General features: G+C 43.6%; 24 non-coding genes across 24 annotated transcripts; all 24 read left to right on the forward strand.

Annotated features, from left to right (window-relative positions):
- Positions 1-2,190: 2,190 nt before the first annotated feature.
- trnaw-cca (transfer RNA tryptophan (anticodon CCA)) lies at positions 2,191-2,262 on the forward strand. The gene has a single exon. It is a non-coding gene; the product is annotated as a tRNA-Trp (tRNA).
- A 261-nt stretch (positions 2,263-2,523) lies between these two features.
- Positions 2,524-2,595, forward strand: trnaw-cca (transfer RNA tryptophan (anticodon CCA)). The gene has a single exon. It is a non-coding gene; the product is annotated as a tRNA-Trp (tRNA).
- A 238-nt stretch (positions 2,596-2,833) lies between these two features.
- Positions 2,834-2,905, forward strand: trnaw-cca (transfer RNA tryptophan (anticodon CCA)). Its single transcript has one exon. It is a non-coding gene; the product is annotated as a tRNA-Trp (tRNA).
- Positions 2,906-3,166: 261 nt separating this feature from the next.
- trnaw-cca (transfer RNA tryptophan (anticodon CCA)) lies at positions 3,167-3,238 on the forward strand. The gene has a single exon. It is a non-coding gene; the product is annotated as a tRNA-Trp (tRNA).
- A 508-nt stretch (positions 3,239-3,746) lies between these two features.
- Positions 3,747-3,818, forward strand: trnaw-cca (transfer RNA tryptophan (anticodon CCA)). Its single transcript has one exon. It is a non-coding gene; the product is annotated as a tRNA-Trp (tRNA).
- A 237-nt stretch (positions 3,819-4,055) lies between these two features.
- On the forward strand, positions 4,056-4,128 carry trnaw-cca (transfer RNA tryptophan (anticodon CCA)). The gene has a single exon. It is a non-coding gene; the product is annotated as a tRNA-Trp (tRNA).
- Positions 4,129-4,658: 530 nt separating this feature from the next.
- On the forward strand, positions 4,659-4,730 carry trnaw-cca (transfer RNA tryptophan (anticodon CCA)). The gene has a single exon. It is a non-coding gene; the product is annotated as a tRNA-Trp (tRNA).
- A 508-nt stretch (positions 4,731-5,238) lies between these two features.
- trnaw-cca (transfer RNA tryptophan (anticodon CCA)) lies at positions 5,239-5,310 on the forward strand. Its single transcript has one exon. It is a non-coding gene; the product is annotated as a tRNA-Trp (tRNA).
- Positions 5,311-5,547: 237 nt separating this feature from the next.
- trnaw-cca (transfer RNA tryptophan (anticodon CCA)) lies at positions 5,548-5,620 on the forward strand. Its single transcript has one exon. It is a non-coding gene; the product is annotated as a tRNA-Trp (tRNA).
- Positions 5,621-6,150: 530 nt separating this feature from the next.
- trnaw-cca (transfer RNA tryptophan (anticodon CCA)) lies at positions 6,151-6,222 on the forward strand. Its single transcript has one exon. It is a non-coding gene; the product is annotated as a tRNA-Trp (tRNA).
- A 508-nt stretch (positions 6,223-6,730) lies between these two features.
- On the forward strand, positions 6,731-6,802 carry trnaw-cca (transfer RNA tryptophan (anticodon CCA)). Its single transcript has one exon. It is a non-coding gene; the product is annotated as a tRNA-Trp (tRNA).
- A 237-nt stretch (positions 6,803-7,039) lies between these two features.
- On the forward strand, positions 7,040-7,111 carry trnaw-cca (transfer RNA tryptophan (anticodon CCA)). The gene has a single exon. It is a non-coding gene; the product is annotated as a tRNA-Trp (tRNA).
- Positions 7,112-7,342: 231 nt separating this feature from the next.
- On the forward strand, positions 7,343-7,414 carry trnaw-cca (transfer RNA tryptophan (anticodon CCA)). The gene has a single exon. It is a non-coding gene; the product is annotated as a tRNA-Trp (tRNA).
- Positions 7,415-7,641: 227 nt separating this feature from the next.
- Positions 7,642-7,713, forward strand: trnaw-cca (transfer RNA tryptophan (anticodon CCA)). The gene has a single exon. It is a non-coding gene; the product is annotated as a tRNA-Trp (tRNA).
- A 508-nt stretch (positions 7,714-8,221) lies between these two features.
- On the forward strand, positions 8,222-8,293 carry trnaw-cca (transfer RNA tryptophan (anticodon CCA)). Its single transcript has one exon. It is a non-coding gene; the product is annotated as a tRNA-Trp (tRNA).
- Positions 8,294-8,555: 262 nt separating this feature from the next.
- Positions 8,556-8,627, forward strand: trnaw-cca (transfer RNA tryptophan (anticodon CCA)). Its single transcript has one exon. It is a non-coding gene; the product is annotated as a tRNA-Trp (tRNA).
- Positions 8,628-8,854: 227 nt separating this feature from the next.
- On the forward strand, positions 8,855-8,926 carry trnaw-cca (transfer RNA tryptophan (anticodon CCA)). The gene has a single exon. It is a non-coding gene; the product is annotated as a tRNA-Trp (tRNA).
- Positions 8,927-9,157: 231 nt separating this feature from the next.
- On the forward strand, positions 9,158-9,229 carry trnaw-cca (transfer RNA tryptophan (anticodon CCA)). Its single transcript has one exon. It is a non-coding gene; the product is annotated as a tRNA-Trp (tRNA).
- Positions 9,230-9,490: 261 nt separating this feature from the next.
- Positions 9,491-9,562, forward strand: trnaw-cca (transfer RNA tryptophan (anticodon CCA)). The gene has a single exon. It is a non-coding gene; the product is annotated as a tRNA-Trp (tRNA).
- A 227-nt stretch (positions 9,563-9,789) lies between these two features.
- Positions 9,790-9,861, forward strand: trnaw-cca (transfer RNA tryptophan (anticodon CCA)). Its single transcript has one exon. It is a non-coding gene; the product is annotated as a tRNA-Trp (tRNA).
- A 508-nt stretch (positions 9,862-10,369) lies between these two features.
- Positions 10,370-10,441, forward strand: trnaw-cca (transfer RNA tryptophan (anticodon CCA)). The gene has a single exon. It is a non-coding gene; the product is annotated as a tRNA-Trp (tRNA).
- A 231-nt stretch (positions 10,442-10,672) lies between these two features.
- On the forward strand, positions 10,673-10,744 carry trnaw-cca (transfer RNA tryptophan (anticodon CCA)). The gene has a single exon. It is a non-coding gene; the product is annotated as a tRNA-Trp (tRNA).
- A 260-nt stretch (positions 10,745-11,004) lies between these two features.
- trnaw-cca (transfer RNA tryptophan (anticodon CCA)) lies at positions 11,005-11,076 on the forward strand. The gene has a single exon. It is a non-coding gene; the product is annotated as a tRNA-Trp (tRNA).
- Positions 11,077-11,315: 239 nt separating this feature from the next.
- Positions 11,316-11,387, forward strand: trnaw-cca (transfer RNA tryptophan (anticodon CCA)). Its single transcript has one exon. It is a non-coding gene; the product is annotated as a tRNA-Trp (tRNA).
- The last annotated feature ends 9,950 nt before the right edge of the window (positions 11,388-21,337 follow it).

Below are 21,337 nucleotides of genomic sequence, written 5' to 3' on the forward strand. Positions count from 1 at the left end.
TTAAACATTTTAAAGCTGCACAAACTGTTTCTGTTTCACTGCAAAAACACAAAATCTTACCAAGTATTGTTGGTTTAGTTTCTGGTACATTTGAAATGAGGCCAATTTAACTCCAGGTGAATTTTCAGCAGATGTAGAAAGAAGCTTGTTTTAATTCATTAATATTGATGAAGAAGTTCATGTTCACTGGCAGATTATTTTTAAAATGTAACAAACATTTTTCTCATGTTACAAGTGAAATAATCTGCTAATGGAAATGTAATTATTTTGTGAATATTAATGAATTGTTTACATAAAACAAGCTCCTATATTTTGCTGCACAGTTACTTCTAAGTTAGTTTTGACCTTTTTTCAAATGTATTAAGATATTTGCACTGGAAAATGAACCACAAATAGTTGGTAAGAATTAGTTTTTGCAGTGCTGATCCTGCTGCATCCTGGTCCTGTGTGGGAAACGTTGAAGAGAACCAGAGGGACTCGGACCCGACAGTCTGTCCTGCTAACGGCTCCCAGCAGCAGCACTTCAAACACTTCCAGCCACAGGGACCCCACCTCGTTAACGTGTCTAATTAGACGACGGCCGACCCCCTGCTGAGGCGGCCAGGTTCACCTGCAGGTTGCTGCAAGAGCTTCCAGTTTCCCTGGACGAAGGAGTTCACTTTGTTTTCTGTCATTTCATTCTATCATTTTCATCAAGTAGGACTGTAGTGATGCACTAATCTCACGATACGATACATATTGCGATATTCAGCAAACGATACAATTCAATACACTTTTGTGATTTTCTGAAAGATTTTAGAGGGACAGAGTGATTTTGGTGACATTTTGTGACTGTTATAGAGTTGGACTGAATTAATTTAACTGAAAACTGATTAAAAGCACCAACTACACAATACCTGGTTCTGATTGGACAACGACTTAAAGTCGACAGCTGGACAAAATGAATCAAAGAAGTGGTGAGAAAACATGTTTCTTTAAATTGAAACAGTACAAACTGTAGCTTACATGCATTTGTAAAGTAAATAAAGTGCACCAAGTACCTGGTCTGAATAGTTTGATAACTTTTTAACACTTAACATCTGAAGGAATCACTCTAAGCCTGATGACCAATCAGCAAGCAGCGAGTGAACAAGGTGACAGTTGGATGTTACCATACCTGAGGATGGATATCGATTTTTTTCTAGGAAAGAAAATATCGATATATATATCGCAGAATTGATATTATTACACAGCCCTCCCATCAAGTCACACAACTTTCGCAGGTTTGCAGATTCTGAGTTTACTTAAGAAGTGGAGCTGCTGAGGGATCAGGCTGCTGTTTGAAGAAACACAACATGTTCTCTGAAATTTGACATTTCAATTCCACTCCCTCCTCCTAAAATGAACACTCACCAAATCCTGCATGAATAATTCGTTTTTTATTCCATTTCACAGGAACAAAATGACTTCTGTCTGCAGAATGGACCACGGCTGTCAGGTGATGGACTGGCTGGAAATGAAAAAGGCCTCAGAGCCGGAGCAGAACCAGATCAGGCCCAGAAAGGGAGCGCTTCATGAAGGTCAGTCAGCTGGGGACGAACGCCCACTTCCTCCACAGACACACTTATATCTCACAAACTCACCTGTGTTATTAAATATTAACAACAATCCTGAAAATAAGTAACAATTTGACAAAATCTTAAAAAATCAAGATCACAATAAAATCAGATAACGGATCAAATCCGGAAGTTTAGCTGGAAAAATCTGTATTTGTACTGAAAAGAACAAAGTTTTTTCCAAGATGACTCACATTTAACTTTTCATATTACACAGAAAATTAACTCGTTTCGCCTGTTCCAAGAGAACAACAAACCAAACAACACAATGAGGCTGGTTTTTGAAAGAATAACGCAGTGAATCATCAAACCTCTGAAAAGTCTCCAAACTCGTCCAAAAACCAACAAAATATGAAATGATCAGAATTAGAAGGAACTTAAATCTCCTGTTATGTTGAACAAAATAAAACTCTTTGTTGTGCTGAATATTAAGCAGAATCCAACAATATGTTGTTTTAGAAATGTCCTGCTGAGCCAGTTGTCCGTTCCTGTATCACATCCTGCAGGCTACAAAAGTAAGCAAGAATACAAAATAAATGTTATTTATGTTCACATGGATGTTAATAGAAGGCAAAGGAAAAAAGCTGAACTCCAGGATTCTGTGGCGCAATGGCAGCGCGTCTGACTCCAGATCAGAAGGTTGAGTGTTCAAGTCACGTCAGAGTCAGCAAGGAAGCTAAACCTCAGATGCTTTCTCTCAGATCCCTTTTGATGGGGTGACCCAATGATCTGTCAAACAATTATTTAAAAATCTGTCATTGTAAAGGGAAATTTAAACTTTCTGTCACATACAAGACAAATATCAAGCAATACATAAATTTTGTTGTTTCTGCTTCAAGAATACTTGCTCAATGGCATGGAGAATCTTCAGCGGTTATCTAGAGCTCTGAGAGGAACCGGACCAGTGGCCATAGACCTTCATAGGACAGACTCTGTGGCGCAATGGCAGCGCGTCTGACTCCAGATCAGAAGGTTGTGTGTTCAAGTCACGTCAGAGTCAGCCAACGAGATCTCCCAGAAATACCTAGTCCTTGTAACTTTGCCTAATCTAGATGTTTACAGACAGGGATGATTCATTGCAATCTATTCATTACAGATTGAACTTGAAGGTTGCGTGGTGCTTTGCCAATTTTATGGTTGCTGCTTACGGATTCCTCAGTAGTTGACGTTTGGTATTTTTAGTGTAATTTAGAACTCTTCCAAGAAATCCACCTGCAGCAATGAAGCTTTACTGCAACGACTCTGTGTTGCAATGGCAGCGCGTCTGACTCCAGATCAGAAGGTTGCGTGTTCAAATCACGTCAGAGTCAGCAAGGAAGCTAAACCTCAGATGCTTTCTCTCAGACACCTTTTGATGGGGTGACCCAATGATCTGTCAAACAATTATTTAAAAATCTGTCATTGTAAAGGGAAATTGAAACTTTCTGTCACATAGAAGACAAATATCAAGCAATACATACATTTTGTTGTTGCTGCTTCAAGAATACTTGCTCAATGGCATGGGGAATCTTCAGCGGGTATCTAGAGGTCTGACAGGAACCGGACCAGTGGCCATAGATCTTCATATCACAGACTCTGTGGCGCAATGGCAGCGCATCTGACTCCAGATCAGAAGGTTGCGTGTTCAAATCACGTCAGAGTCAGCAAAGAATCATAATTTTCTTAGCTAGCTCTTGCTTTCTTGTAGCACAACAACTGCTTTGCTCCATCTCTCACTCTCATCGAATTTGTTTTTCATCACAGTCCGTAGCAAAAGACTTTGAAGTCGACCACCTAATTGAAGTAAAAGTATTTCCTCGGTATCGTCTCAAACACTAGAAGTGACTTTACACTTGCCAACTGCTCTTTGACTCTCTCCAAATTGGCACTTCTTTGGCGAAAACCAAACGCCTCATTTTTCATTGTTTTTCTCCTGGAAGACATTTGGTTTTTCTTTGAGAGTTTCAATTCACGTGCACTCATTGATTCAGTCACACACCTTTAGTTGAGCAGGTAGCTTTTGAAGCCACAGTTCCACATTGATGAGTAGTTGTGCTCATCACATAGCTCTGGAAGGTCAAAGCTACTAGAAAATCCAAAGAGAACACATTGACTATTTACAGAGAATTTCTTTACACTAACAAAAGGCAAACGAAAAAAGCTGAACTCCAAGACTCTGTGGCGCAATGGCAGCGCGTCTGACTCCAGATCAGAAGGTTGCGTGTTCAAGTCACGTCAGAGTCAGTAAAGAGATCTTCCTGAAGTACCAAGTCCTTGTAACTTTGCCTAATCTATATGTTAACAGAAATGGTTGATTCTTCGCAATGAATTCATTCCACATTGAACTTGAAGGTTGCGTGGTGCTTTGCCAATTTTATGGTTGCTGCTTTCGTATTCCTCAGTAGTTGATGTTTGGTATTTTTAGTGTAATTTAAAACTCTTCCAAGAACTCCACCTGCAACAATGAGGATTTACGGCAAAGACTCTGTGGCGCAATGGCAGCGCGTCTTGACTCCAGATCAGAAGGATGCGTGTTCAAGTCACGTCAGAGTCAGCCAAAGAGATCTTCCAGAAGTACCTAGTCCTTGTAACTTCGCCTAATCAAGATGTTAACTGAAAATGTTGATCTACTGCTATATCTTCATTCCATATTGACCTTGACGTTTGCGTTGCAAATTTTGTGGTTGCTCCTTACGGATTCCTCAGTAGTTGACGTTTGGTATTTTTAGTGTAATTTAGAACTCTTCCAAGAAATCCACCTGCAGCAATGAAGCTTTACTGCAACGACTCTGTGTTGCAATGGCAGCGCGTCTGACTCCAGATCAGAAAGTTGCGTGTTCAAGTCACGTCAGAGTCAGCCAACGAGATCTCCCAGAAATACCCAGTGCTTGTATGTTCTAGATGTTAACAAAAAGGTTTGGTCTACTGCAACGTCTTCATTCAATATTGAACTTGAAGGTTGCATGGTGCTTTGCCAATTTTATGGTTGCTTACGGATTCCTCAGGTGTTGACGTTTGGTATTATTAGTGTAATTTAGAACTCTTCCAAGAAATTCACCTGCAGCAATGAGGCTTTACTGCAAAGACTCTGTAGCACAATGGCAGCGCGTCTGACTCCAGATCAGAAGGTTGCGTGTTCAAATCACGTCAGAGTCAGCAAAGAATCATAATTTTCTTAGCTAGCTCTTGCTTTCTAGTTGCACAACAACTGCTTTGCTCCATCTCTCACTCTCATCGAATTTGTTTTTCATCACAGTCCGTAGCAAAAGACTTTGAAGTCGGCCACCTAATTGAAGTAAAAGTATTTCCTCGGTATCGTCTCAAACACTAGAAGTGACTTTACACTTGCCAACTGCTCTTTGACTCTCTCCAAATTGGCACTTCTTTGGCGAAAACCAAACGCCTCATTTTTCATTGTTTTTCTCCTGGAAGACATTTGGTTTTTCTTTGAGAGTTTCAATTCACGTGCACTCATTGATTCAGTCACACACCTTTAGTTGAGCAGGTAGCTTTTGAAGCCACAGTTCCACATTGATGAGTAGTTGTGCTCATCACATAGCTCTGGAAGGTCAAAGCTACTAGAAAATCCAAAGAGAACACATTGACTATTTACAGAGAATTTCTTTACACTAACAAAAGGCAAACGAAAAAAGCTGAACTCCAAGATTCTGTGGCGCAATGGCAGCGCGTCTGACTCCAGATCAGAAGGTTGCGTGTTCAAGTCACGTCAGAGTCAGTAAAGAGATCTTCCTGAAGTACCAAGTCCTTGTAACTTTGCCTAATCTATATGTTAACAGAAATGGTTGATTCTTCGCAATGAATTCATTCCACATTGAACTTGAAGGTTGCGTGGTGCTTTGCCAATTTTATGGTTGCTGCTTTCGTATTCCTCAGTAGTTGATGTTTGGTATTTTTAGTGTAATTTAAAACTCTTCCAAGAACTCCACCTGCAACAATGAGGATTTACGGCAAAGACTCTGTGGCGCAATGGCAGCGCGTCTTGACTCCAGATCAGAAGGTTGCGTGTTCAAGTCACGTCAGAGTCAGCCAAAGAGATCTTCCAGAAGTACCTAGTCCTTGTAACTTCGCCTAATCAAGATGTTAACTGAAAATGTTGATCTACTGCTATATCTTCATTCCATATTGACCTTGACGTTTGCGTTGCAAATTTTGTGGTTGCTCCTTACGGATTCCTCAGTAGTTGACGTTTGGTATTTTTAGTGTAATTTAGAACTCTTCCAAGAAATCCACCTGCAGCAATGAAGCTTTACTGCAACGACTCTGTGTTGCAATGGCAGCGCGTCTGACTCCAGATCAGAAAGTTGCGTGTTCAAGTCACGTCAGAGTCAGCCAACGAGATCTCCCAGAAATACCCAGTGCTTGTATGTTCTAGATGTTAACAAAAAGGTTTGGTCTACTGCAACGTCTTCATTCAATATTGAACTTGAAGGTTGCATGGTGCTTTGCCAATTTTATGGTTGCTTACGGATTCCTCAGGTGTTGACGTTTGGTATTATTAGTGTAATTTAGAACTCTTCCAAGAAATTCACCTGCAGCAATGAGGCTTTACTGCAAAGACTCTGTAGCACAATGGCAGCGCGTCTGACTCCAGATCAGAAGGTTGCGTGTTCAAATCACGTCAGAGTCAGCAAAGAATCATAATTTTCTTAGCTAGCTCTTGCTTTCTAGTTGCACAACAACTGCTTTGCTCCATCTCTCACTCTCATCGAATTTGTTTTTCATCACAGTCCGTAGCAAAAGACTTTGAAGTCGGCCACCTAATTGAAGTAAAAGTATTTCCTCGGTATCGTCTCAAACACTAGAAGTGACTTTACACTTGCCAACTGCTCTTTGACTCTCTCCAAATTGGCACTTCTTTGGCGAAAACCAAACGCCTCATTTTTCATTGTTTTTCTCCTGGAAGACATTTGGTTTTTCTTTGAGAGTTTCAATTCACGTGCACTCATTGATTCAGTCACACACCTTTAGTTGAGCAGGTAGCTTTTGAAGCCACAGTTCCACATTGATGAGTAGTTGTGCTCATCACATAGCTCTGGAAGGTCAAAGCTACTAGAAAATCCAAAGAGAACACATTGACTATTTACAGAGAATTTCTTTACACTAACAAAAGGCAAACGAAAAAAGCTGAACTCCAAGATTCTGTGGCGCAATGGCAGCGCGTCTGACTCCAGATCAGAAGGTTGCGTGTTCAAGTCATGTCAGAGTCAGTAAAGTGATCTTCCTGAAGTACCAAGTCCTTGTAACTTTGCCTAATCTATATGTTAACAGAAATGGTTGATTCTTCGCAATGAATTCATTCCACATTGAACTTGAAGGTTGCGTGGTGCTTTGCCAATTTTATGGTTGCTGCTTTCGTATTCCTCAGTAGTTGATGTTTGGTATTTTTAGTGTAATTTAAAACTCTTCCAAGAACTCCACCTGCAACAATGAGGATTTACGGCAAAGACTCTGTGGCGCAATGGCAGCGCGTCTGACTCCAGATCAGAAGGATGCGTGTTCAAGTCACGTCAGAGTCAGCCAAAGAGATCTTCCAGAAGTACCTAGTCCTTGTAACTTCGCCTAATCAAGATGTTAACTGAAAATGTTGATCTACTGCTATATCTTCATTCCATATTGACCTTGACGTTTGCGTTGCAAATTTTGTGGTTGCTCCTTACGGATTCCTCAGTAGTTGACGTTTGGTATTTTTAGTGTAATTTAGAACTCTTCCAAGAAATCCACCTGCAGCAATGAAGCTTTTCTGCAAAGACTCTGTGGCGCAATGGCAGCGCGTCTGACTCCAGATCAGAAAGTTGCGTGTTCAAGTCACGTCAGAGTCAGCCAACGAGATCTCCCAGAAATACCCAGTGCTTGTATGTTCTAGATGTTAACAAAAAGGTTTGATCTACTGCAACGTCTTCATTCAATATTGAACTTGAAGGTTGCATGGTGCTTTGCCAATTTTATGGTTGCTTACGGATTCCTCAGGTGTTGACGTTTGGTATTATTAGTGTAATTTAGAACTCTTCCAAGAAATTCACCTGCAGCAATGAGGCTTTACTGCAAAGACTCTGTAGCACAATGGCAGCGCGTCTGACTCCAGATCAGAAGGTTGCGTGTTCAAATCACGTCAGAGTCAGCAAAGAATCATAATTTTCTTAGCTAGCTCTTGCTTTCTTGTAGCACAACAACTGCTTTACTCCATCTCTCACTCTCATCGAATTTGTTTTTCATCACAGTCCGTAGCAAAAGACTTTGAAGTCGACCACCTAATTGAAGTAAAAGTATTTCCTCGGTATCGTCTCAAACACTAGAAGTGACTTTACACTTGCCAACTGGTCTTTGACTCACTCCACATTGGCACTTCTTTGGCGAAAAACAAACGCCTCATTTTTCATTGTTTTTCTCCTTGAAGACATTTGGTTTTTCTTTGAGAGTTTCAATTCACGTGCACTCATTGATTCAGTCACACACCTTTGGTTGAGCAGGTGGCTTTTGAAGCCACAGTTCCACATTGATGAGTAGTTGTGCTCATCACATAGCTCTGGAAGGTCAAAGCTACTAGACAATCCAAAGAGAACACGTTGACTATTTACAGAGAATTTCTTTACACTAACAAAAGGCAAACGAAAAAAGCTGAACTCCAGGATTCTGTGGCGCAATGGCAGCGCGTCTGACTCCAGATCAGAAGGTTGCGTGTTCAAATCACGTCAGAGTCAGCAAGGAAGCTAAACCTCTGATGCTTTGTCTCAGATACCTCTTGATGGGGTGACCCATTGATCTGTCAAACAATTATTTAAAAATCTGTCATTGTAAAGAGAAATTGAAGCCTTCTGTCACATACAAGACAAATATCAAGCAATACATAAATTTTGTTGTTTCTGCTTCAAGAATACTTGCTCAATGGCATGGGGAATCTTCAGCGGGTTATCTAGAGCTCTGACAGGAACCGGACCAGTGGCCATAGACCTTCATAACACAGACTCTGTGGCGCAATGGCAGCGTGTCTGACTCCAGATCAGAAGGTTGTGTGTTCAAGTCACGTCAGAGTCAGCCAACGAGATCTCCCAGAAATACCCAGTGCTTTTATGTTCTAGATGTTAACAAAAAGGTTTGATCTACTGCAACGTCTTCATTCAATATTGAACTTGAAGCTTGCGTGGTGCTTTGCCAATTTTATGGTTGCTTACGGATTCCTCAGTAGTTGACGTTTGGTTTTATTAGTGTAATTTAGAACTCTTCCAAGAAATCCACCTGCAGCAATGAAGCTTTACTGCAAAGACTCTGTGGCGCAATGGCAGCGCGTCTGACTCCAGATCAGAAGGTTGCGTGTTCAAGTCACGTCAGAGTCAGCCAAAGAGATCTTCCAGAAGTACCTAGTCCTTGTAACTTTGCCTAATCAAGATGTTAACTGAAAATGTTGATCTACTGCTATATCTTCATTCCACATTGACCTTGAAGTTTGCGTTGCAAATTTTGTGGTTGCTCCTTACGGATTCCTCAGTAGTTGACGTTTGGTATTTTTAGTGTAATTTAGAACTCTTCCAAGAAATCCACCTGCAGCAATGAAGCTTTTCTGCAAAGACTCTGTGGCGCAATGGCAGCGCGTCTGACTCCAGATCAGAAGGTTGTGTGTTCAAGTCACGTCAGAGTCAGCAAGGAAGCTAAACCTCTGATGCTTTCTCTCAGATACCTTTTGATGTGGTGACCCATTGATCTGTCAAACAATTATTTAAAAATCTGTCATTGTAAAGGGAAATTGAAACTTTCTCTCACACAGAAGACAAATATCAAGCAATACATACATTTTGTTGTTGCTGCTTCAAGAATACCGGCTTCATAGCATGGAGAATCTTCAGCGGTTATCTAGAGCTCTGAGAGGAACCGGACCAGTGGCCATAGACCTTCATAGCACAGACTCTGTGGCGCAATGGCAGCGCGTCTGACTCCAGATCAGAAGGTTGCGTGTTCAAGTCACGTCAGAGTCAGCCAACGAGATCTCCCAGAAATACCCAGTGCTTGTAAGTTCTAGATGTTAACAAAAAGGTTCGATCTACTGCAACGTCTTCATTCAATATTGAACTTGAAGCTTGCGTGGTGCTTTGCCAATTTTATGGTTGCTTACGGATTCCTCAGGAGTTGACGTTTGGTTTTATTAGTGTAATTTAGAACTCTTCCAAGAAATCCACCTGCAGCAATGAAGCTTTACTGCAAAGACTCTGTAGCACAATGGCAGCGCGTCTGACTCCAGATCAGAAGGTTGCGTGTTCAAATCACGTCAGAGTCAGCAAAGAATCATAATTTTCTTAGCTAGCTCTTGCTTTCTTGTAGCACAACAACTGCTTTACTCCATCTCTCACTCTCATCGAATTTGTTTTTCATCACAGTCCGTAGCAAAACACTTTGAAGTCGACCACCTAATTGAAGTAAAAGTATTTCCTCGGTATCGTCTCAAACACTAGAAGTGACTTTACACTTGCCAACTGGTCTTTGACTCTCTCCAAATTGGCACTTCTTTGGCGAAAACCAAACGCCTCATTTTTCATTGTTTTTCTCCTTGAAGACATTTGGTTTTTCTTTGAGAGTTTCAATTCACGTGCACTCATTGATTCAGTCACACACCTTTAGTTGAGCAGGTGGCTTTTGAAGCCACAGTTCCACATTGATGAGTAGTTGTGCTCATCACATAGCTCTGGAAGGTCAAAGCTACTAGACAATCCAAAGAGAACACGTTGACTATTTACAGAGAATTTCTTTACACTAACAAAAGGCAAACGAAAAAAGCTGAACTCCAGGATTCTGTGGCGCAATGGCAGCGCGTCTGACTCCAGATCAGAAGGTTGCGTGTTCAAGTCACGTCAGAGTCAGCTAAAGAGATCTTCCAGAAGTACCTAGTCCTTGTAACTTTGCTTAATCAAGATGTTAACTGAAAATGTTGATCTACTGCTATATCTTCATTCCACATTGACCTTGAAGTTTGCATTGCAAATTTTGTGGTTGCTCCTTACGGATTCCTCAGTAGTTGACGTTTGATATTTTTAGTGTAATTTAGAACTCTTACAAGAAATCCACCTGCAGCAATGAAACTTTTCTGCAAAGACTCTGTGGCGCAATGGCAGCGCGTCTGACTCCAGATCAGAAGGTTGCGTGTTCAAATCACGTCAGAGTCAGCAAGGAAGCTAAACCTCTGATGCTTTCTCTCAGATACCTTTTGATGTGGTGACCCATTGATCTGTCAAACAATTATTTAAAAATCTGTCATTGTAAAGGGAAATTGAAACTTTCTCTCACACAGAAGACAAATATCAAGCAATACATACATTTTGTTGTTGCTGCTTCAAGAATACCGGCTTCATAGCATGGAGAATCTTCAGCGGTTATCTAGAGTTCTGACAGGAACTGGACCAGTGGCCATAGATCTTCGAGCACAGACTCTGTGGCGCAATGGCAGCGCGTCTGACTCCAGATCAGAAGGTTGCGTGTTCAAGTCACGTCAGAGTCAGCCAACGAGACCATCCAGAAATACCCGGTGCTTGTTACATTGAATGTTCTCGATAGTAACAGAAAGGTTTGATCTATCGCAACATCTTTATTGCAGATTGAACTTGAAGGTTGTGTGGTGCGTTGCAACGTTTAATGGTTGCTGCTTACAGATTCCTCAGTAGTTGACATTTAGTATTTTTAGAATAATTTAGAACTCTTCCAAGAAATGCACCTGCAGCAATGAAACTTTACTGCAACGACTCTGTGGCGCAATGGCAGCGCGTTTGACTCCAGATCAGAAGGTTGCGTGTTCAAATCATGACAGAGTCATTAATGAATCTCAAGTTTCTTTGCTAGCTGTTGCTTTCTTGCAGCACAACTGCTTAGCTCCATATCTCACTCTCATCGTCACCAAGTCTTTTTCTTCACAGTCCGTAGCAAAGGACTTTGAAGTCGGCCTCCTAAATGAAATAAAATATTTCCCAAAAAACTAAAATTTGCATAAACTTAACAACCATCGTCTGAAAACATTGAACTCATTTGCTAATTTTAACTCGGTTAGGAACTCCTGTTGGTTGCCATTTAGTATAAGCTACAACTTATCATCAGCTGCAGAAGAGGTGAAGCTGAAATCTAAATTCACGTGTTTGATTCATGTTTTCCCAGGATTCACCTGTAGCAGGTAATTAGACTCATGGTTTTGATGACACACCTGTTAGATCATTTTCTTCACTTTTCTGCTTCGGCTTCAGCTGACATGATCTTCCTTTAACGTGTTGAAGAGGCGCTGAATATTTAACCAAGTGAAACTGTAAAAAGTATCAGAGGCACATTAAATATATCTGATCAGAACTTCAGCTTTTTCCACATAAGTTTTTTTCTATGTTCTTGTCCACTTTTAAAAGTTACTTAGAAAAGAACAACATTTATGTACTTTTTTGTGCTTTTTTGAATTTTCTTATGCTGATATGCTAATTTTTAATTTTTCTCCCTCATCGGCCCACACATCGAATGTCAGGTTACTTTTATTTTGAAATTCTCCTTAGAGGAAAACCAAACGGCTGTCAGTTTTTAAGGCTCCTTCTTTCCCTCTTCTAGTTCAGAAGCTTGTTTTGGCTACTCAGACTCACCCGGTGGCCCCAGCTCGGCCTGGAAAACCCCCTCGGTATCCTGTGGCCTTTGACCCCACTCGCTGTGAACTACGCCGTGAAAACAAACAGAAATGAGATCTGGGTTCAACAGGAGACAAGAAGGGTAATTTCTAAAGAGCTTGAGCCGCTGGAACAGTTGGTAGCTGTTTGTTTCCTGCTTGGCACTGAATGATCAAAAAGCAGAAATCTTGTTATCCTAATAATGTGATGTCCTGTTTTCTGTTTCATCTGCGATCTCCAGTTGTTGTGTGTTGGTGGTTGTGTAGGTGTTTCACTGTAAGGTGCCATGTCAGGGGTTAAGTGGCTGTTGTTTAGATTAGAAAACTGTTGTAGCTTCAGGATTCTGGCTTGGCTTCTCCCCTCAACCAGCTATGCTGCATTTAAATTACCTGGGAAAAACGAGACATTTAAGATTCTGTTTATTCAACTGCCAGTGGAAAAAAATGTCACCTTCTAACACATCCATAAGAAACATAAACAAAGAAGTTGGGTTGAAACTGTCGCCTTTGGAGCGTTGAGACAGAAAAGCTTTTGTCCTTTTATCTAACAGGCAATAAAACCCATAGACTGACCTACGATTGTTAAATTCATCTAAAATCCTGTTTGACCGTCATAAGATCTGATAACTTCTCTAAATATTACACATAACACAGAAGATTTAAACACTGGTTTAGTGTTTAGTGACCTAATATTTATTACTCATTAGTTTATAAGTCCACTCTGTTTTGTTCTCAGTGTTAGTGATAAAAATATTTACTTGTTATTCAGTTACCATAACTTTGAAGGAATAAAACATCAGTGTCCCGAAACGCTGATGTTGCAGGACATGAGTGTTGTCCTGGTTCAACGGATCTCAGTGAGTTTATCTCCTGAGTGCAGTCGGGTTCCTCAGAGTCCTGCTCATCACCTGGTTATTTGACCAGGTGTGTTGAAGCAGAGACCCGTAGCACGCCGGGCCTCCAGGCCTGGATTTGAGAATCTCCGTTCTAAATAGTCTTAAATGTATATTTATATAATTTACACAACCAACTTGCAGTCAGGTGTTTACTTTTAGTTTCAAAAAGATGAATAAAAACGACTCTAACATGTTTATCCATTGATTGAACATGATAAAAACATGTTATGGTTCAGAAATTGTAAAAAATATTCTCAAAACATTGAAAGTGGCTGTCCCTGCCTCCCTCCATGTCCCAGTAAAGTGTCTGATTAGCTGCAGCTGCCTCCTTCCTGCCTCTCCTCACCACAGCATCATCATCATCATCATCATTCCCCCCTAAATCCGTCCGACCCCCTGAAATCTCTGCCGCCGCTCGTTCATTTCTAGGCGCTGCAGACCTGAGCGAGCAGACGGAGCAGCCGAGCGTGACGGAGAAATGAAGTGAGAAGTGCTGCAGAGGTGGAGGGGGGCTGAATGTGTGTGCTCTGAATACTGATCAGCCATCTGTCAAAGAACATGCTGAATGGAGGAAGGATTTTCTGGCTCCTGATTGGCCGGCTCCCCAGTGGCTGGATAAACACAGGCACTCAGACTCTGGAGTTTCTACTGTCTAACTTTCTTTCTTCTTTAAATGATAGACAGTCATTCGCTGTGCATGTTGTTGCTCTGTGAAAACATATCGCCAGAGACTGGAAGGTGATTTGGATTTGAAAAGTTTATGAACTGAGTGACAGATGATGCAAAGGCCACAAACATTCAAATATCACCAATTAAAGACTTTTATCGATCTCATATAAACATGTAGGGAATCCTTTTATGAGCTCTTACAGTAGAAAACTTCTTGTCCTGATAATTTCATCCCCAAACGTCGTCAGTGTTTTGTCCCGTATCCATTTTGAAGTTGTTGCTATTATTACCACTAAGAAAACAATTCATGTTTCTCCTTTTATTCCCCCTCAAAGTCCTGGTTTAAAAATGAAACCAGGTAATGCTGAACATTATCTGCACTAGGAACTTGTATGGACGTCGTTTCCCTCTGCATCGACTGAACGTTGTACGAAGGACATCGGCCTCTGGTGTCCCGGAGCCAAGGTTGGTCCTGCTGCCTCTCATCTTCCTCCTGACAATAACCCACAGATTCTCCGGGGACGTTGAGGCCTGACCTCTCAGAGGTGACCCCACTGCTCGCACAATAACTGCTGGCGATAACTCTGCAAGGACAAGCTATGGAGACAACGAATGTATGGATGAATTTTGTTTAGTTCCACTATGTAACAGTTATACCTGGTCATTAAAACTGGTACTTGTACCATCGGCTGCATGGGAAGGCATGAAGTCATAGTGAAAACTGATTCTGCACACATGCGTCTTTGGTGTGGTGGATCTGAAAGCTCTGACTCCCATAAATGATCTTTCGTCTCATGTTATCCCTGTTGACCTTTTACTTTTTCTTTCCACTCAACTTCCCATGATTTTGCTGGAACCGTGTGAACAGAGCAAAGACCTTTAGCTACTTCTGGCGTCGGTGACCATCTGCTGGACGTCTGTGCAGCGTAAAATGTTCTTTTCTGACAAACTGAATTTGGAGTTTTTATTGAGTGTAAGCTATAGTCGTCAAAAAATCAATAGAAATTCAATCAAATCTAATACGAGTTTTAATTTTTAAAGGAATTGCTAAAATAAGCAACATTTTCAACAATATTCTAGTAAATTGTACTGGCGTCATGTAAAATGAGGACAAAAGAAAGCCTTCAGGCCACCATAAGGAAATGACTTGGATTGTAAAATAAAACAAGGTGAAAATTAAATCTGCTCTCCTGAAGTGAGGCAGTGCAGAGTGGCTCCCATGTGATGTGGGAAGATGTGCAGAAATGGGGCTGAAATCTCAGTTAAATGCAAACCTTCATCACCATCAACTACCAGGTCTGAACATTCAGCAAATTTTTCAACAGCTTTGTTACTTTACTAAAGAGAAAATCCTGAATGAATGAAATAGAAAACCATGCGACTGAGTCAGGAAATGCGTCGTCAGAGGGATGTTTGGAGCTCGGAGGTCTCCGGGTGGTTAGTAATCTACCTTTGATTGTCTTCATTTCTGCTGCAGGAGCATCTCATTATGGGCTAAAGGTCCTTCCACTGTTCAGACTAGCAGCATTGATCCTCCTCACCTTGGACTGAGTGCAGTCCTTCAGCAGAAACCGATCGGACAGACGCTCAACACAAAAGATGAGGCAGAGAACCGCAAAGTCAGCAGAGGCCGCAGTTCGTCAGTGTTCGATCAAAGAAAACACTCAGGAGGAGGAAGTCAATGTGGGCGATTCAGCGGTATGAATTTTTCATTGTTTCTGTAACCCCTGGTGCCCTGCAGAGTGCAACGCTGCCTCGAGGAGTTATTACTCACAGCTGTCAGAGTGTGATAGTTTGTCTGCTGGAGTCTCAACTGAAACCAAAGCAACATGAGGAACACGGGGAGACATCAGCTGTTTGTTCTTCTACCACAGAGATGCAGCTCTGTTTGCTTCCACTACCGTGTTTCCCCGAAAGTAAGACAGTGTCTTACTTTCTTTTTATCCCCAAAAGCCCCACTATGTCTTACTTTCGGGGTATGTCTTATATTGGAAAAAAATTGTCGAATTTTTTGTTTTAACCATAAAATTAACATTTGTTAACAACCTGAACAGTATTGTATTACCGTATTTTAAGCAGGAGGCGGCAGTGACAAGTGCAGGGGACGGTGCGGTGACGTATGGAGAGGGGGACGGCGCGGTGACGTATGTAGAGGGGGACGGCGCGGTGACGTATGTAGAGGGGGACGGCGCGGGGACGTATGTAGAGAGGGACGGGCGGTGACGTATGGAGAGGGGGATGGCGCGGTGACGTATGTAGAGGGGGACGGCGCGGTGACGTATGTAGAGGGGACGGCGCGGGGACGTATGTAGAGGGGGACGGCGCGGTGACGTATGGAGAGGGGAGGGGGCGGTGACGTATGTAGAGGGGGACGGCGCGGTGACGTATGGAGAGGGGGACGGCGCGGTGACGTATGTAGAGAGGGACGGGCGGTGACGTATGGAGAGGGGGACGGCGCGGTGACGTATGTAGAGGGGGACGGCGCGGTGACGTATGTAGAGGGGGACGGCGCGGGGACGTATGTAGAGGGGGACGGCGCGGTGACGTATGTAGAGGGGGACGGCGCGGTGACGTATGTGGAGGGGGACGGCGCGGTGACGTATGGAGAGGGGGACGGCGCGGTGACGTATGGAGAGGGGGACGGCGCGGTGACGTATGGAGAGGGGGACGGCGCGGTGACGTATGGAGAGGGGGACGGCGCGGTGACGTATGTAGAGGGGGACGGCGCGGTGACGTATGTAGAGAGGGACGGGCGGTGACGTATGGAGAGGGGGACGGCGCGGTGACGTATGTAGAGGGGACGGGCGGTGACGTATGTAGAGGGGACGGCGCGGTGACGTATGTAGAGGGGGACGGCGCGGGGACGTATGTAGAGGGGGACGGCGCGGTGACGTATGGAGAGGGGGACGGCGCGGTGACGTATGGAGAGGGGGACGGCGCGGTGACGTATGGAGAGGGGGACGGCGCGGTGACGTATGGAGAGGGGGACGGCGCGGTGACGTATGTAGAGGGGGACGGCGCGGTGACGTATGTAGAGGGGGACGGCGCGGTGACGTATGTAGAGGGGGACGGCGCGGTGACGTATGTAGAGGGGGACGGCGCGGGGACGTATGTAGAGGGGGACGGCGCGGTGACGTATGGAGAGGGGGACGGCGCGGTGACGTATGTAGAGGGGGACGGCGCGGTGACGTATGGAGAGGGGGACGGCGCGGTGACGTATGGAGAGGGGGACGGCGCGGTGACGTATGGAGAGGGGGACGGCGCGGTGACGTATGTAGAGGGGGACGGCGCGGTGACGTATGTAGAGGGGGACGGCGCGGTGACGTATGGAGAGGGGGGGACGGCGCGGTGACGTATGGAGAGGGGGACGGCGCGGTGACGTATGGAGAGGGGGACGGCGCTGTGACGTATGGAGAGGGGGACGGCGCGGTGACGTATGGAGATGGGGACGGCGCGGTGACGTATGGAGAGGGGGGGACGGCGCGGTGACGTATGGAGAGGGGGACGGCGCGGTGACGTATGGAGAGGGGGGGACGGCGCGGTGACGTATGGAGAGGGGGACGGCGCGGTGACGTATGGAGAGGGGGGGACGGCGCGGTGACGTATGGAGAGGGGGACGGCGCTGTGACGTATGGAGAGGGGGACGGCGCGGTGACGTATGGAGAGGGGGACGGCGCGGTGACGTATGGAGAGGGGGACATTGCGGACGTGGGCAGGAGGCGGCGCGCAGGTAGATGAGAGGGAGGCGGCAATACCCCCGTGTTTCATATGTCTTACTTTCGGGGTACGGCTTATATTAGCCGACCCCCTGAAACCCACGATACGTCTTACTATCGGGGGTATCTTACTATCGGGGAAACACGGTATAAAGGGTTAAACATGTCGCTGATTTGGGTTCAGAAAAACTATCTTCATGTCTGAGCATCAAAATTACACCTTAAATTGGTCAAATCATGAGAGAATATAAGATGTAGAAAATTAACTAAACTTTTCTATATTTCTATAATTGCTTCCTGTTATTTTACATTCTATATCACCTGCCTCAGAAAAACATTCCCATTGCATGATGCTGCCACTACCTTGCTTTACAGCAGGATTGTGTTGGCCATTGCAGGGTCAGTGCTGTTACCCCTCAGACTCAGTGTTGGTTTAATCGTGTTTGGATTTCACAGGATGAGAAACGACTACAGCTCAGGTTTGTTTCTACTTGGCTTTTCTCATGTTGATTGTTCAGAAACCAAACAGAAATATATTTGCGGGAAGGGGATCAATATTTTTTGGATTATTGTAGATCCAAAAAATAAGAGGGGATTACAGAAACCTAATTTTTTTGAGCAGATTAGTTTATTTTTGGGGTAAAATATTTTTTCAATCCAAGCTAGCAACATGAAGGAGACGTAGCATCCGTCCTTCTATAATGTTGTTATAATAGTTATTAGGGGAGGAGCTGCCTCCACGTCTGCTTTAGAGTAGAAGGTTTTGGTAAGTCTGGTCTATAAAAATGTTAAATAAATAAAAAACAAACTTCTGCTCTTGTTTGAAATGCTTCATCTGCTTCAGGTTATGTGGGACCAGTTCATTTGAAGTAAGGAACAAAGTCTTTACTTTAACAGTACATTTTAGGATAGAAAACTCACAAAGTGTTTAGACCAATTGATTGCGTACAGCATGAGCTGCTGCCTTCAGCCAGGAAGTCGTGTCATCAGATGGGTGACGGCTGCCATGGAGTGGTTTGACCTCCTGTTGGTGGGTCAGCTGTGGTGACCAGCTTCAGGCTCTTTCTGCTGCCTCTCTTGCTTCCTGTCTCTCCCACTGATGTCAACAGTTTCCAGGATGATTGGGTAGCGAAGCCTCTGCATCCTGCCGCAGTGCTGCATATCCAGCTGCACCCTAAGTTTTCCTCTCAAATGCCTCCTCAGATCCTCCAGCTGACTGCGACCCTCCTCACACCCCACAGCTCTAGTTCTCCTTTGGTCAGCTCAGGTCTACTTCCTCTTCGATAGGTTCCTCCATTGACCTTTCACCTCCACCATTCTTGAGTTCCTCAGCTCCTCCAGGTTTCTAATTTCTGCCTGGATCAAGGTTTGCTTTTCTATTCATGATTGGAAGTGTATCAATCCCAGCTCTTGGCTTCCTTACTGGGGTTTCCAGCAACGTCTGTAAGCTTCAGGTTCCTCTCTGCCTGGGACAGTCATGGTCAGGCTTCCCACTGACCTGTGGGTCGAATCTTTATTCCTGCTGCACTGACCTTGTTGTCTATTGAATCCATAGTCCATCAATCACTGGACTGAAGGAAGAGAGTTCAGGGGCAACTGAACAAGACTGTCCAGTTTGGTTTTCAGCAGTGACCAGGCCCTGGACCTAAGGGACACGCCGGGCAGATATGGATGCAGAAATCCTCTGACACAGTGTGAATCCTCTCTGTGGACAGACCTCTGAAATAAACCCAGCGAATTGCAGGTCGGACCTTCGATGATTCCTGTCAGCATTACTGCAACTGTTCTGGAGACATTTTACTGATGCAACTCACAACTAACGTCATCTCAGCTCACCTTACAGGACAAACGGCTCTGATCCACACCCAGAAACGCATAACCAAATCAATCCAGTCAAATTCAGTTACTTACATTTCATTCTGGTCTCAGGTATTCAGCACATATACAGAAAATCCACTTATTATGTTTCTGAAGTTTGCTGTAGTGTTTAAGGCAGAATTACTTTGTCTGGTGCAGAGCTCATCCTGATGGATTTTAATATCTCCCCACTGACGAAGCGAGGGTGGATTTTCTGTCCTGCATGACAGACGCAGCGTTAAGAGAATTCATTCAGGCTTTATTGAGCAGGACAGAGACTCGACTTGCCGATCAATCGGATGCCTCCGGGACGCAGTAAGCTGTCAGCTGTGAGTGAAGACTGAAGGGATGAAGCAGAGAATCCTGGACATCCATCCTCATCACTTCTGCTGCTGAGCTTCTTCCTGCCACCGCTGAGTGACGTGGGAGCTCATGGAATATCATGGAAATCAACAATCAATGCAAAATGGTTGCAAAAGCTGGCATCTGTGGATTTATTGCATCTAGAAACTTTACTTTTGACTTTTACACATAGAAGTCTGACATCTTGTTTCCAATACTTTTAGCCCCATCTTCAGTTTGGACAGCAGCACCAAAGCTCATAAATGTTCAACAATTATTGCTTCCATGCTTTGAGTGAATCTGTGGAGGATCCTCCATCTTTTCCTCAGTGTTAGTATTTAAGTGTTTCATATAATATATTTAGAATTTCACTTTTTCTTTGGTGGTGGTTCTTGCATTAGGTTGTTTACTAATTTGGGTGCACACAGTTAGTAAAAGCCTTATGTTTATTTAAGATCATTAATATTTTGTTTTGCTGAGTTTAAGGACTGGCTGGCAGAAGGGGGTTGGCTCAAAAGAAAACCAGGAAGTGGAAGAATCCATCAGGCTGCTGGAAGCAGGGGACAGGATGTGAAACAATCTGCCTCTCTCCACTAATGGCATAATTGCTAAAACCTTTTTGGTATTAGTTTATTTTGGTTTTTATAGTTGTGATAAAGTTAAAATGTTTTAGTTTAAATTCGTCATTTATGTTTATACATTATTTGTCTTTGTCTCCTTCCCTACCCGTCCTTGTTTGTGTAGGCTAGCCTGTTTGTATAAATCCCCCTGTGTTCATTGTTAAGTCAGTCTTTTGGTTTGTTATTTTGAGTTATGTTGCCTCAGTTGATTTCTTTTGGGCCCATTTTGTTATATTTTTTAGATTTGTTGTTGAACCTTTTTGTTAAGATATTCTTTGGAAAAAATAAATAGAAAATATTTTTTTATATATGCCTTTGTCCTTTTGTTTTACTGGTCGGACCGTCACAGAATCCATCAGAAGGTGAAGCGTGTCTGGAGAAATGACTTCCACCCAAAGGTTTGGGATCCTTCTGCTCATCATTGAATGTCTCTAACTTGTAAACGTCACACATCCTGAAGTAACAACGTCAATAAACAGCCACTGAAGAGATTACAGCTGGAAGTAAGCATCAAATAAAGCCAACATTTTCTATATTTTTGCACACAACTAGTCCATCAGGTGAGGGACAGAGAAACATCGCTGCTTGCAGCGAGCACCAGATGTAGAGCATCACGTTAGTCATTCGTCCAACTGGTGATGGAAACTCTCCTGAATATACCATAAAATATCACACCGACCCACACAAACCACTCAGTGGAAACGAGGCTGGTCTCCCGTCTGGCCTGGGGCTTCTGGGGTCCCTCCTGGGCTTGTTACCCCATAACTCAACCTTGGTCTAGTGGAAGACAGTGGATGGACAGATATTCTACCTCTTAGCGCAGCTATTGAGGCCCATAGAGATGGACTGTTATCCATATTTATGAACTGTGGAAAGAAGCTGGAGTACCAAGAGAGAAGCACCAGATCCACAGGGAGAACAAACTCAGGGCAGTTTAAGGTGATAAAGCGGTCAGATACAGAGCCAGAGCGTCGATTAAGAGCTTCTGCTGCTTTGAGTTGAATCTGGTTGTTGATGTGTGAATCTTTGT

Source organism: Poecilia reticulata, chromosome 21, assembly GCF_904066995.2.
Source record: "Poecilia reticulata chromosome 21, P_reticulata-male-v2, whole genome shotgun sequence".
Taxonomy (NCBI): Eukaryota; Metazoa; Chordata; class Actinopteri; order Cyprinodontiformes; family Poeciliidae; genus Poecilia; species Poecilia reticulata.